Below are 14,056 nucleotides of genomic sequence, written 5' to 3'. Positions count from 1 at the left end.
ATGGGTTAAATCAGGAGCAACAGATTCTTCAGTCTAAAACTTGTGATTTGGGACACAAAATGTCATACAGTAAAGCATAATTTAATCTCCAAACTCTTCAATGTAGTTAAGTTAAAGAATTTAAGATGAGTTTGTTTCAACTGTTGAGTTAAAAAATGGACGTCTGAATTCACTTCATTATCACTTTGATGTGTGAAAATTATGGAGGAACTCTCTTCCAGGAAGACTTCAAGACTATGCTGTTTTTGAAACAATAATTCTCACTCCTACTCTTCTTTGAAATGAGGCTGTTTTGTCAGCCTCATTTCAAAGTGGGGAGTGGGTGCAGTGGGGAGAATGTTGCTTCATGTAGCCGTGTGATATTTCAGGTAAAGGCAGAACTTGTGAGAAATTCCCCACTGAAGAGAAAAGCAAATCTACACAAAGGAACTGTAATTTTTCAGATGTTATATTTTGCAAGTCATCTTTGTTCTCCTACCTACCCTCCTTCTTGAAGCAATGGTTAAGCTTTTCTTTGCCAGCGGCTAAATTAAGGTGACAGAAAGTGAAGAAATGATAAGTTTTTCCGGAGGTCTTGAACTTGTGCCAGTTCGCCTGTTTGACTATGCATGAGGGATGGCAGTGCTCTGTCAAGAAAGGCAATGTTTGGTGTCATGATTTCAGTCTGGTTGCATTCCTTTTCCTTTGGTGTGGGCTAGGGTAACTCACGATGACAGGCAAGAGTAGGGATAAACTTTCAAATACGTACACCAGACTATAAAGAAAAAAAGATGTTGTGACTAGTTTAGTTCCTTTAAAAACAATGAAGTCTGTGCTAACTCTTATAGAAAAGTTTGAGACACTTGGGATAGAATCTCAATAATACATGGAAGAAAGGATTAAAACACAAGAAATTTACATTTATAAGGTGAATTTTATCCCTATGAAAAATTGATATTTTCATAATATAATCATTTATCTTCCTGGTCCACTTTAAATCTCATATGTAATCTGCTATTTTTTCCTTTATAGAAAAAAAAACAAATATAGAACATGTATTTTCTTTATAAAAATGAGCTCTTACAAACTGTATTTTACAGACAAGAAAATCAAGGGTCAGAGAGGTTACGTGTCTTCTCCAGGTCACATAGTTAATAAATGTTGGAGTCAGATTTCTAACCCAGGTAGTCTTGCTCCAAAGTCTGCACGATTACCTACTTTACTATATAGGTTAAATAATTGAGATTTCTCACACTGACATGAAACCAAAAGGATATTGATACACAGAGAGCAAATAAACATCTTAATTTGGTTTGCAGGTTTGAGTTATGGGTTTGGGGAGGGAAAAAGTAAGCTTGTAAAGTTATGACAAAAGTGGACATCAGAGTTTACATTTTTAAGCCCTAGAAGCCCTAGGTTGTGGCAAGGTCCAGAGTGTCCCCATGCATTGGATTGCTACAGCAAAGAGGTGCTGGAAATTAAGTGTACAGTGTCTAATGAGTCTTACAAGCGAATTTTCATTTTACCCTGAAACAAATATTGGATTAAAATGTGGTCAAAAAGAGGGGTTGGAAAGGGTAAGTCATGTGGTGTGGCCCCAAAGAGAGGTATTATTCTACAAAAGGAACTTGTAATAGTTTGAACACGACTAAAGAGGAGTTAACTTGTCTTCTGGCAAGTGGGTTGCAGCCATTGAAGTAGCCTGTGGTATATATGGGAAGGCTGTGTATACAAAGAAAAAAATTGCCATTAATCTGTAAATGGCCCCGGACTCTGGCATAAACCTAAACAGACTTCTTTTTGGAGAGAAAACCCATCAAAAACTGATATGTAAATTAAGAGAAAAAAAACCTTCACCTCTTTTTAACCTCACCCCTAACATATGTCCTTAGTGGTATAGCTATAAATAAATGATGGAACTATGTTAACTACACTAACTGTAATCTCAAAGGCCTTTTCTTAAATTAATGGTGTTTTTCACAGTTCTCCACATCTGTAATCAAGTTACACTTATGGAGTTGACTGAAATAAACAATCACACTCTGAAATGTGTCCCTAAATTATCATAAATGGTAAATGTAACAACAATGCAACAGGGAAATCGCCTTGTTCAAGAATGATATGATGTTTATAGATAAATCGCTTAAATGCAAAAGATATCATGTGTTCCAATGACCGTCTCTTCTTTTCAATATTATATTCTACAAAGGAACAAATGCACATGCATTTTTGTATCTGCTTCAGGGAACTCTCACATATTTTATTATCTATATTTTTAGTGGTGCTCCCTGACTGCTCACACTGCTGGAGTGCCTGGCACTGGGGACAGAAAAGCAATGTACCGTGGTCAAGAGTAACTATAATAGTAGTTTCATTTTGAGCAGGCTCTTTGCCCAAAGTCCTAATTCAAGTGATGCTAAAGAGCTCTCTAGAGGTTGTAAAGGAAGGCAATTGCAAATGCGTAGCCCACAAAATTACTTTTACTTGGTTTGAAGGATACTTACTGAAAAGTTTTCATTCTACTGTTCTTCATTGTTAGATACTCAGATTCTACAAAGTGGGCAAGGCAAAACGCTGCAGTATTTGGCCAAGAGGCCAATTGCAAAAATGGGAGATCATTGTATTATTTTCTTAAGAAATGTTTTGTATGTACAATAAACCATACAGTCCTCTGAAACAAAGATTTTATTTTCTCAATTTTAACAGATGAATTACAATTTATATGTGGTTCATAATAAATGAATATCACTGGGCTTGAGTTTCTCAATGGAAAACGTTTAGTACAGTGTAGGTGATCCTAGTTTTGTTCTTATTTTAGTTCACATGTAATTTAATATTTATTTCTTTAGAAGTATCTGCATTTGAGCTTTAACTTTTATTTATGATAAAATATTAATGCAAATATTCTATTAAAACAAGGCAGATATTTCCATATTCCTCTCCTCATTTTCCATGGTATCTTCTAGTTCTTGATTATCATGAGTAAGCTCATTTTTTTACACATGTGTAGTAATAGTCTGGATAGACTTTTATATTTTACCATGTTTTCTCATCCATCTCCTTTCACCCCACATTGCAGATATCCATCTATGCCAACATCATTAAGTAAGCCATCCTTTTTCCATTGTCTTGAAATATTACATTAGTGCATATTAAACTTTCAAACATATCAGGCCTATTTGCACTTCTTTTTTATTTACTTGAGTTTTTAATTTATTTTTCAATGTGATGCCATAGTAGTTTAATATTGGTAATGCCATCGTTTCTCTTCATATATTCTTTATATTCTTTATATTTTCTACAAATTATCTCTTATAGACAAAAGATACACAGTATCTACAACCCAACAAAACCACAAATCTACAACCCAGGTATGTTTTCCCATCTTTGTTTTATAGTTTCCATGCCCATTCTTTGAAGATGTTTTTTTCATCCAACTGTCTAGTTGATTAATCATATGATCTCCATTGCATTTTTCAACTCTTGCAAGTTATTAATTAATGTTCTTTTCGTGAGTATATAATATTTTCATTTGTACACTTGACTTAAAATTTGAAGTTTGTCGAATTTGTCATCCCTTTCTTAACCATTCATGAACATTAGAACATGTGGACTCTGACCTGACTCTCTCCATCTTCCATATGATTTTATTATATTATTTTTGTTTCATCTTGTTTTTAATTCATTCTCTAAGTCAATCATTTATTAATTTTGCTTTAATCTAAAATGGTTATTTGGAATTTACCAGAATGATTTCCTTCCTTCCAGGTCTTCTTTCCTTCTTGTTGACATATACGCTTTAGAATTACTGAGAGTCAGCATCTAGAAAAGATAAAATCTCTAAATCTTTCTCTGAAAAGATATTTGATTGTCATTACTTTCGAAAGAAAGTGTGAATAAGCTTAGGTTTTTCTTTTCACCACCCCATTCTCTCAGGGCTTTGAGTGTACTGCTGTAGGTTCAAACATGCTCTTGATGCAAAGCCTTGTTCTGCTTCCCCTCTGCTCTCTTTCTCCTTCCTCATGTGTGCTCTTGGTTCACTTCCTAGATTTATTCCTGCCTTGCTCAGTTCTCTCCTCCTCAGAGAGGACATCCCTGGACCCACCTGCTTTCACCTCCCACACTTTATCAGGGTGCATTATCCTTTTTTATCTGGGATTACATAGATATTACCTGTCTCTCTCATTTGAAGGTCCAAGTTCTAGGACTTTATTTCATTTGGTGTAATATCACTTGTGCCTAGAACACTGTCTAGGTTATGGTTGGCACTCAAAATTTGGTTGCTGAAAGAATTTGTAAAATTTATATAATTTATAGTCGATATTGTACTACATTCTTATTCCTCTGAAATAGTGATTATCAATCCTGGTTGCAAATTAGAATCACCCAAGGAATTTTAAAAACGTACATGTATCCATATCCCACTCTGAACTTTCTGATTCAACTGAGCTGTCTGGTGGCACAAAGTCAATGTTTTTAAAAAGCTACTCAGGATTTTCATTTCTCTCGCTGTTTGCTTCTCTGAACAGAATGCAAATCCATTTGTTAATTTAATTTCAATTTATCAAATTTAAAGCACATTTCTTACTGCTTTTCTAGTTTACACCAAGGCATATTAGCTATACCTTTAGAATGAGATAATCGTTCCCAACATCACAAAACTTTTTCTATTTTCCCTCTTCTTTCCCTCACATTGACAAAAATCTTCAGAAGCTTATTTTCCTTCCCACTAGCCTACATACAAATAGAGACTATGAGACATTTAAAATGCTCTGTTTTGATTTTATATTCCCCACATCCTTTCCAAAACTTTGAATTTTTTGTGCTTCTTAAAAAATTTTAATGCCATATTATATATAACAATGTGTATAACACACACTTTTGGTGATTTACTCAAAACCATTTGGTAGTTCTTTCTTGCTTACCGGACTCCTTGATTTCTTGAAGGGCAAAGTGCCCACCTCTAGTCGATAAATTATTGTCAGCCTAAGACAATCATAATCAGATTCCCCTTTCCCAAGGATTGTTTTATGTATGGACATACCTTCCAGTTTGGGCCAATCAGTGATTACAGGAAGGCTGTTATTGTGCTTACGAGACAAATGTTTTTCTCTGATAAGAGATAAGCATCAGAAAAAAATGACCATTACTTTTCTGCTTCCTTTTTTTCTGTAAGAATGTGATGCTTGGTTCTGCAGTAGCAATCCATGACCATGAAATGATAGCACCATTAAAATGTGAAAATGGAAGGATAGGAAGGGCCAGTAAAACCAAAACCAGCAACAGCAGTAACAGCCACCACAGCAAGAGAAGCGTGGGACCCTTACTACCAGAGTTCTTGGAAAGTACAAAATAAATGTTTATTCTTCTGTTATTCAGAATTTCTGTGGCTTGCAGTTTAACACAATAAAACTAGACACAAATTTCATTTCAGTTTCAAAAGCCTCTTATTTAACATATTTTTAAACTGTCAATCACATTATCATCACCAATTTGAATTCAACTATAGTACATTGTAAGATTCATCACTCACCGCTGTTTATATTCCCTTTTCTCTTCCCTCATGTTGAAGTTAGAGCATTTTATATTGACACTTTACTGAGGCACCTTTGAATCTTTGCACATATGTGAACATAAATTTCCTGTGCTTTAACGATGTATTATTCTTTTGTCCCAATCTTTTTGCTAAGAAATCTGAAAAGTAATTGCATTGCTTTTTGGCTTTTAGTGTTGCAGATTTAAAGCCCCATGATAGTCTGGTTCTCTTTTCCTAGACCCCTTTATGTCAGGAAGTAAATAAGATTTCCTTTCTCTTTCAGGATTTCTAAAGGGGCGTTCAGGGGGCCTTATATTTTTACTAATCTTCTCTAGAAGTTTGCCTCAATTTGTTCCTTTACTTCTTCTAGATTTGCCTGGTAGTGTGGCTGATGCCTGTAATCCCCATGCTTTGGGAGGCCAAAGCAGGAGGGTTGCTTGAGCACAGGAGTCTAACACCAGCCTGAGCAACGTAGCAAGACTCTGTCTCTAATTTAAAAATATACATATTTTTAAAACATTTTAAAATGAAATCTCCTCAATTTATGCTTCAGTAGTCTCAACTTCTCTCTTACTGTACCTTTGCACAGTGTCATGAGATACATGTTTTTGATCTTCTAGGTCACTGTTTCAGTTTATTTTAATTTTTTTTATTTTTTAGACGGAGTCTCACTCTTATCACTCAGGCTGGAGTACAATGGTGCGATCTTGGCTCACTGCAACCTCCGCCTCCTGGGTTCAAGTGATCCTCCTGCCTCAGCCTCCCAAGTAGCTGGGACTACAGGCGCCTGCCACTATGACTGGCTAATTTTTTGTATTTTTAGTAGAGATGGGGTTTCACCATGTTGACCAGGCTCCAGGCTGGTCTCAAACTCCTGACCTCAGGTGATCCACCCACCTCAGCCTCTCAAAGTTCTGGGATTACAGGCATGAGCCACTGCACCCGGCCTGTTTCAGTTCTTAATAGTGATCATCTTCTCATTAAATTATTTGATAAAAATATACTGAATGTTATTTTTAAAGTAAATATTTTAGAAGTCTACTTGAAAACTTTGTTTTCCAATGTTTCCCAAAACACTTACGTTTTAATGAGGTCACATATTCTGGGTTCGAGCTTGATTTTCCTTTTTCTGATTATTGAGTTTCTTCTGGTTATTTATGTATGTATTTCTTTATCTCTGCTTGCTGAAGATTTTTCCAGGCCAATCTTTAGTATCACTGACCATATAGTAGTAAAAATAAGAGTGGTCAATGTCTTGTGGGCCACTGGTAAAGATTTGACAAATCATGTATTCTTTGCTGAGAAGTAAGGGGAAGGTGTCTCTGCCCCCAGATTTCAGTTGATACAAACAGCAGTTGTGTCCCAATCTCAGGGCCCAGAAAAGATGGTCAGAACCAGCAAAACACTCAATAGCACAGTCAAGTTTGACTGGCTGGATAAGTTGCAGAGAGTCTTAATTAATTAGCCCATGTATTTTAATTTATGGTTTTATGGTTTCCCCATTTTTCCCAAAGAAACATTTGTTTTTTACTTCACCAATCCTTTAGGAAATAAGGCTTGAAATACATATTCCAGGATGTAAGCCTCTTTCCATCTAAAGAGGCATTTAAGAAGATGTTCATAGAAAGATGAAGTTAGGGATAGTTTCCAAGAATTCCAAAGCTTAGTATTGTTATTTCTGAAGCCTATTTTAAAGGACTTTATAGTTTAAAATGTCATCTGTTTCCATATATCATATGTAGTTTATATCATAACTGGAAAGGATAAGTGAAAATAGAAAAAATTTCTTTAAAGTACAGACTGAAATTTAAACTCAAAATTTATTATTAGAACTATATTCAGTATCATTTATATTATTGGCTACTATGTCAAATATGCTTTGTGGTATATGAATGCACTGAGTGCAAAGAGCACAGATTTTCTAAGATTTTGTTTAAGATGCATCAAATGGATATGCTCGCTTATAAAATACATAAAAAACATATTTTTTGAGATTAATGAATTAATTTTATAAAATAAAAACATTAAAGTATCTAATAATTTTTTGATACCTATATAAAGTGAAACCTGTACACATCTATAAAATTATTTTGATAATTAAAATGATAATATTAAGCTGGAGTAAACTCATGCGGTATGCACCATACTGAATTTCCCTAAATTGGTGGTTCTCAAACATTCTTAATGTGTGTCAGAATCATCTGGAGAGTGCGTTAAAACAAAGATGGCTAGATGCCACCCACAGAGTTTTTGATTCAGTAGTGCTGGCATAGGGCCTGAGAATTTGCGTTTTTAGTGATTTCCTAGGTGGTGCTACTTTAGGAAGTCTGGGGAATACAATTTTTTAACCATTGCTCTAGACAAAGATGTCCTTGAGTCACTTCAAAAATTCATTAAAACCTTTGACAAAGCAATAGCATACTTAGTTGTTCACATTTTGTTTGCTAATCTTTTGTCTTCCCTTTTGGTTTTACTTTTTTAAGAAAAACAAAGCAGCATGGTTTCTCTACTCTGCTCCTTTCTCCAGGTTTCAAACAGGAAATGCACAAGGGTAGATTTCTTTGTTAGTTATAGGGTGAATGTTCAGCCTTGAAGAGCTGAAGCAGTGTGCTTTACTGACAAAGATGAACCATAAAGCGGCATCGTCCTTCCCCATGATGGTCTGTGATGAGTGATCTGCGGAATGGATAAAAGCAAAGTAGCTGCTGTGTGGCATTCACTTTTACTGTAAATGATATCATATGTTTGCATTTACTTTAAACATGATCAAATGTAATAGGAGACAGTGTTGACAGATGCTGAAAAAGTGTTAACCTTTCCTTTTATCTTTCTTGCTTATGTGTATCTTGTACCATAATGCTTCTTGGATAGTTTTATTAGCTGATAGGTGAAATGTTGTACAAAATACCCACACAAAGAGTTCCATTGTTAGAAAGAATTGTTTGTAATTCTACAAATGATACAGTCAAACTGCTTGGTTCATGTATAGTAACACCAGACTCTTTAAATAAAATGGTTTTGTATAAAAGTGCATTGTTAAAAGAAAATTAATTTGTTTTGAATGTATACTGAATTTATATTAAGTAATTGAGTCCAGACATATAGACAATTGGTTTATCCTATATCAGAAAACTATTTTTCAAGAATTCTAACTCAGTTGGTTTATATGAATTGAGAGTACAGTGTTTTTTTCTTAAAATTTAACAATAAAGCTATGTTAAAAGATTATATTATTACTTTGTGTACTATATATTTATTAAACTAAATAGACATCATATAAAGCAAGTGTTTGTAGGCCTTCCTTGAAGCAGATCAAAGGATTCTGTTTCACTCTACAAAGTTAATGTAGAAGATCTCTTGGGAATGTATAAAGACCCTTGCTCTATAACATTGAACATATATATTAGGGCATAAACTTTATTTTATACTGAATGAAATGAGACAATATTTTGGAATATTAAATTCATCCATTTTGATTTTCCTTGTATCTTTCTTGCCTTGCAATTCCAATTCTGAAGCCAGAAATATCTAAGATAGGAAAAGTTGGTTAGTTGGCCTTTTTAGCAAACGAAAGCAAAGAAAACTTCTAATTATCCTGGGAGTATTTTATTTTATTTTATTTTTCATTTTTTTCCTCCCCTGTAGTGTCAGGTGATGCCAGTGGGTCTGTCGTGGGGTCTGTTGTTAGAAAAAGAGAAGCTACTCTGACAGAAGTTGAAGAGAAACACATGAATTAATGAAAAGATAGAGAACAGGACAGGTACTAGGGAATATATACCAACCTCAAGAGCTGAGGGAATGTCAGATCAGCCAATAAAGGCTCCTGGCCATAGTCAAAGCCAAAACAAATAACCAGGAAAAAACAAACAAACAAAAACCACTTTATGAATTAAGTCCAACACCAAATTTATCAAGGAAAGTCAAAACTATTTCATAACAGAGGAGACAGAAGGCATATGGGGACTTTCGCATCTCAGCGTAATTTGAAACTACCTGCTACAATGCTCTACAACCCTATTTTTGAGAAAAAAAAGGAAAAGGCAAGATTGAGAGATATTGAGCATTTATTTTTCAAAATAATTATTTAAGTAATCCAAATGAATTATGGTTTATACCAGATAGGGAGTTTGTTATTTTGACTCACCACCTGGATTGGGAAGAGAGCTGATTAATTAATACAGAGTGTCTACATATCCTGGTATAGTCAACCTGGTTTGGAAACCAGAATTAGTTCTGCTAATTCCTGTTATCCCAACATCGATCTGATTGATCATTTGCCTTATTTACATTTTTTGATAAAGATTACTATTTGTAGTTGCATCACAATAAACTGGAATAAATATCCAGCTTTCTCTACACATCATTAGTAGTATGTGAGATACATGTGCAATGAATGGAATTCTCACTCTAATGCATAGTTAAATCTTAATGACCCAACTCTCTTTTCTCAGCTTTCTCCAAGGACAGCAGGCACAGTTCTTGCTGATAAAATGCTGTTCTGGGATAGTTCGTTCTTCTGATATTGGGTGGTAGTAGAATTATTTAATGCTGCTCCTTTTTGAACACTTAGCACACGAGTGAGTTGTGTCTTGGCTACCATTGCAACCTGGGAGCTCCACAGATATGAAAGACTGTTAGTGGAGTCAAAGGAAAATAAAAGGTATTATAGGTCAGGTACATGAAGAATATGCTCAAGAAAAATAATCTGAGCTGTCTGTCTGGCAATAGAGAATATAGATAATGCCATTTGCCATTTATCATGTGGTATAAATCTATAATTATTTATCTTATTGTTTGGTAATGTTTTGAATATGCAATGACCACTTTTGGCCACCATAAGTGCACAAAGATTCATGTTTAATTAAAAATTAATAAGGTATTTTCCTGTCTCCAAAAGTTGATGACGAACATGACAATATATTGTCCATATTCACAAGCCACCATGTAGACTTATGAAAACCATTAATCATATTAAATACGGAAGACACAATTCATCTGTGAAAGCTTCAGCATCTATTTAATAAAATTAGTCCTTATGGTAAGAGGACTCTGTAAGTTGCAGATAAATATAACTCTGATAACTGACTTATCATTTGGATCAAATAGGTATTTTAGTCTAAACTCATTTTACTCATTTGATTTCAAGTTTTCTTGTGCATTTACAAATAATGAGGCAATTGCTGTTCATGCTGGCTCTATTAGCAGAAGAAAAACTTCTCAAACAGTTAAGTGACAACCAGTTTTATGTCAGTACTATCAGCTGGTAGAAATTTAATGTAAGGTTCATTTTTCTCTATTCGTTTCATGGAAACAAAGTAAACCATGTTGGCAGTTAATTCTGTCAAAAATGAGATATCTGATTTTATTGTGCATGCCATTGTATGTTCAATAAATATTTCAATGTGGTAGCTATATCTTTGTTGCCTTGTGGTAATAAGTTTAAAAATTTGGTGGCTCATGGTATTATAGAGAAACAATATATTTACTAAATTACCCAAGAAAAATAGTCTGAGCTGTCTGTCTGGCAATAGTATTTATGCCAGAATTATTAAAAGTATTTATGGACTTGGTTGTAAATGCACTTGCTTGTGAAGCACATGTAGCCCATGCTTGTATGTCATCAGATGTAATATTATACAAATTAATCCATAATTATTAAAATATTTACAATTTTTTGTCAAACTAACACCAAATGAAAAAGAAAACTTTTAACTTGGCAATCTGCACCGTTTCTTTTTTGGTTGCTGCCCATCCAGAAGTTAATTTAGATTACATTTATGTATTTATAGATGCTAGACAAACAAGTAATTTCACAACATATAATTTTGCCATAGAACTCTTCTTATAAAGAAATAATTACTCAAAATAGAAAATATAGTCAGCAGAAGGAAGAAAATGGGATGAAGAGAAACTGTATATAAGACCTCTTCTAGGGTTCTTAATTTTGAAATTCAGTCATTCAGAATTTAGTTGTAATATCTTGGAACATACTTTGAGAGGATGGGTTTTAATGTAAGTGTAGCCAGAAAGCGAGCTTATAGCTAGTTTTGGAAAGCAGACGGCAGCTTAACTCATTTCGGGAACCCAGAGCATGGAGCCATGCTGGTCTCCTGAACTCGACTGACCCAAAGTGTAGCCACATGGCTTAATCCACATCAAAATCATATACCAAAAAATGTGTCTCTCTTTCACAGATGTTAGTATCCTTGTATAAAGGCAAAGTTTTTAGATAATCATATCTAGAAAACATTTTCCTTCTCTTCATAGAATTTCAGAAGAATGATGAAGATTATCACCTAATGTCTGAAGCCCATGGTTTGCAAAAATGACTGGAGAGCATGATAGTGTGACAGGCTGTATAAATCAATCTTGGGGGAAGAAACAACTCAACAACCAGCAGAAATCCTGATAGTAACTTTGATCTTGGGTTTTGTCCACATAGATCTGGTACCTCTCTGTTTTCTCATCATGGGTGTTGATGAATAGGTTTGTGGTTTTCTTTGTCAATAAATAGATGAGTAATAAGCTATGTGTAGCTGTCAGTCAAGTTTTTATTAGATATAATATTATTGACCTTTCAACTTACTAACCATGGAAGATTTTGATTCATAAGACATATAGGATGATAAAAGACTCTGAAGATCCTAGGAGATCTGTGTATAACCATATTGAGTACATATGAAAACAAAAAGTCCTGTAAGTTAAAATTAATTTGAGCTCCTTTAAAAATTTCTTTCCAGGCACATATTCCATGTATTTACTCATGTAAACCTTTCTATGTGGAACTACTTACATGTAACAATTTAGAAATTCAGATGTGAAAGGTCAAATAATCACATCCCTACCATCATACAGAGAAGAAAATAGGTATATGAAAATTATTTGCTATACATAAGATCACATATTTTTTAGTATTGACAATTCTAGAATCAGGATTTGTCTTTTCAGAATTTCTGTTTACTATTATTTTTCACTGCATTTAATATGTATTTCTATATTTGTATTTAGTGTCTGCTTTGGGAGTAAGCAGATACATTGTTTATAAAGGTAGTTTACAGAGAGTAAACAATGATTAACCACTACAGTCCATGACAAATGACATCTAGACCATTAATTTTGTTGTTTATTTTTTACTACTTCACTTGTAGATATTTATAACTGGAAAACAGCTTCCTTTCCATCCTAGACATTTAGAAGAATGATGAACAGATTGTACCACGTAAATTTTAACCATATTACTTACATAAATGAATTAACAGGAATACAGTTTTAGGTTTTATAAATTAAGTTTGAGGGAGAAACAATGGGTTAAAATTAAATCATGCAATAATAGAGAACAATATTAATTTCTTCTACTTTTTCCTTTGAACAAGTGCTCCTCGTATTACTGTGTTCAAGTGACGTTTTCCCATAATCTTATATTAACGACATCCTCAAACTATATTTACATACTTTTCTATATATTTCACTCTGTTCCTCTCAATATAATGTTTATTTAATCATTATCTCCAATACTTTTCTCCTGTTTCTGGTGCAACCTGTTCTCTTTTTCTTCTTGAAATTTTTTGTTTTGTTACGTGGTCTCGCTATTTTGCCTAGGCTGTCCTCAAGCTCCTGGGCTTCAGTATCCACCCACTTCAGCCTCCCCAGTAGCTGAAACTACAGGTATGCCTCACCATGCTAAGCACCTCTGGACACTCAGTACTAGTTCCCAGTTAGCATTTGAGAGAATATTCCAGTTTGTTGTCACTCTATGTGACTAAGATGTCCTTTAACCTATGAACTCTAAGTGGTACAAATATAATTCAGAAATGGGAAAAAATGTCCTGTAGTAACACACATCCCCAGGAATTCAGTTGCTTAGCACAACAAACGTTTTTCTCTCATGCTGCTTTTCTAAAGCTGGTTGTAAGTAGGACTCTACTCATAAGTACTCAAGACTGAGGTTGGTAGAGGTTTCATTTCAACACAAGCCTTCACAATGCCTAAGGCAGAGAGAAAGGAATATGAGTTGTGTGCTGGCTTCTAAAACTTCCTCACAGAAATGGCACATGCATTTCTACTCTTATTTCATTGCCAAGATTAAAACACATTGCTGTACCTAACTTCAGATGGGAATTGGTAGGGTAGTGAAATTCTACCTTTGCCTGAAGAGAAGGCTAGATCACTTTTGATAGAGGGTCATATTCTATGTACTCCAACCTTAGATTCCATTTTCACATTTGTGCTAGGTAGAATTCTGAGAAGACTTCAACATCCCTATATTGGAGTATAATTAGCATAATCTCCTTTCCTAAAGTGTGGACAGGATCTATAAATATAATGAGAAATCACTGCCTTGATTAGGCTTATTTAGATGGTAAAGGTGAAGGGATTTTGTAGATGTAATTAAAATTCCAAGCAAGATGATTTTGAATCAATTGAAAGAAAGATGATCATGAGTGAGTCTGACAGTCAGGAAAATTTATTAAAATAGGGACTGGGCCTTTTCTGAAGAAAGAAACTCTAGCTATGAAAAAATGAGCTTCCAAGTTGTGAGAT

At 34.3% G+C, this 14,056-nt stretch overlaps 1 long non-coding RNA gene across 9 annotated transcripts in view; it reads left to right on the top strand.

Moving 5' to 3' along the window:
- LOC129054622 (uncharacterized) overlaps window positions 1-8,692 on the top strand; it is a 406,710-nt gene extending 398,018 nt beyond the window's left edge. For 7 of the 9 annotated variants that reach the window (XR_010140273.1, XR_010140274.1, XR_010140281.1 and 4 more), the window contains 2 exons: window positions 3,298-3,350; window positions 5,156-7,467. This is a non-coding gene — a long non-coding RNA (uncharacterized LOC129054622). Of the gene's footprint in view, window positions 1-3,297; window positions 3,351-5,155; window positions 7,468-8,042 lie in introns of those variants that run through there. The other 2 variants (XR_010140276.1, XR_010140277.1) reach the window with 2 other exon arrangements.
- The last annotated feature ends 5,364 nt before the right edge of the window (window positions 8,693-14,056 follow it).

The sequence above is a fragment of the Pongo abelii genome, chromosome 5 (assembly GCF_028885655.2).
Source record: "Pongo abelii isolate AG06213 chromosome 5, NHGRI_mPonAbe1-v2.0_pri, whole genome shotgun sequence".
NCBI classification, from domain to species: domain Eukaryota; kingdom Metazoa; phylum Chordata; class Mammalia; order Primates; family Hominidae; genus Pongo; species Pongo abelii.
Note: the sequence above shows the minus strand (reverse complement) of the source record. Positions and strands in the feature narration are given on the sequence as shown.